At 27.5% G+C, this 1,537-nt stretch overlaps 1 protein-coding gene across 1 annotated transcript in view; it reads left to right on the top strand.

Annotated features, from left to right (window-relative positions):
- The window catches only part of LOC118752753, a 31,434-nt gene that overhangs the window by 18,628 nt on the left and 11,269 nt on the right, over positions 1–1,537 (top strand). The gene's annotated exons all lie outside the window — the stretch shown is intronic.

Raw genomic sequence — 1,537 nt, 5'->3', positions numbered from 1 at the left:
TTTTGACAAAGAGGTATGTTCCTTTCAAAATACATAAATTCAAACAAGAATTTGCTTACTTAATTTAAAAAAGTCACAGAAAATGCAGGTAACTCGAAATGAAATAAAAATGATTCATTGTTTCCATATTTATATTTAACATATCGTTGTCTTATAGTAAAAAGTTGCAAAGCCCACTTTTACAAATTTTACACGAGAGGAAAAAAACTTTTTCTTCAAGTAAATCGCTTTTTTAAGTTATGGTTTTTTTAGTAAATGTAGATATAGATATGTATGTATCATTATTATCATTTCTTTTAAATACAAACATTATTTCGCATTAATTTAAAAATAAATCTGAAACTTTTTCATACATTTTTTAAAGTTTTCTAGGAAATAATTATTAACGTTAAGGGAACAGACATTGACTTTTCCACCAGACAGCTGGTTACTTTGACAGCGTTCCAAGCCACCATTCGGCCAAGCAAGTTTTCAAAGTAAATCAAAGCAAATTGAAGTCAGCAAGGCGCGCAAAGCAAGCCTGCATTGGGCCAGCGCCTTAAGTAAAAAATTTTCAAACGAAATTTAATTTTCTAAAATTTTGTTGAGTATTTTCCTGCATTAGAAATTTAAAAATGGATAAAACAACTTTTGACAGATTTTTCAAGAAAACTAAATTCGATCTTTTAACACTAAAAAGTAGCAAAAGAAAACGAAGTTTTAAATATTAAAATAACTAAAGAAATTTTAAATATGTACCTATGTATTAAAAAACCTTTAAATTTTTAATAAAATGGCAAGTCAAAATTTCTATAAAATTTATAAATTTTATTTAAATATGTACATATGGGCGTATATGGCAATTTTTTTCTTTTTGATTTTAATATGAACTCAAAATAACAAAAAAAAACAATTAAGAAAAATCCCAAGCAAAAAATTTTCTTTATTTTTTCTCAAAATAACTTAAAAAGTAAAAAAAAGTCTTTTTAAATTAAATTAACTAAAAAATTAATTAAAAATCTTACAGAAATTAAAAAAAGTATGTGTACATACTAGGGATGTTGCGAATGTGGAGTTTTAGACATCCGCGGATGCGAATGCGGATGGGAATATCTAACCGCTAACATCCGCGGATGCGGATGCGAATGCGGATGTCAAGTATTTTTAAGAAACAATTAGAATCTATGTAGCATAATTGTGTAAACAGCACTTACAAGCCAAACCAGGTGTTAGGCTTTTTTAAAGCTTTTTAAAAAGAATTATTCATTCTGTATGTAACTTCATCAGCGTTTTTCGATTTTAGTTTTTATAATTCATTCATTCAACTGGTTTTTAACAATTTGTGACTATAGCGAGCTAAATAGGTGGATATGGAAAATAAATTATTATTTTCCAGGAATGAAAATTTTGAACAAAATTATGTTTTCAAAGTCGTGGCTGTCAGCCGAATCGGATCAGAATACTGTTATTTTTTAAAAAAGCACCCCGTTTTTTATAAGCATTTGAATCTCAGATAGTTACGTAGTTCTTATCTTATTAAAGGTCAGACCTATAGCTT

This window comes from Rhagoletis pomonella, unplaced genomic scaffold, assembly GCF_013731165.1.
Source record: "Rhagoletis pomonella isolate Grant_MI unplaced genomic scaffold, Rhpom_1.0 Rhpom_scaffold_01810, whole genome shotgun sequence".
Taxonomy (NCBI): domain Eukaryota; kingdom Metazoa; phylum Arthropoda; class Insecta; order Diptera; family Tephritidae; genus Rhagoletis; species Rhagoletis pomonella.
This window is presented reverse-complemented; position numbering and strand designations above follow the sequence as displayed.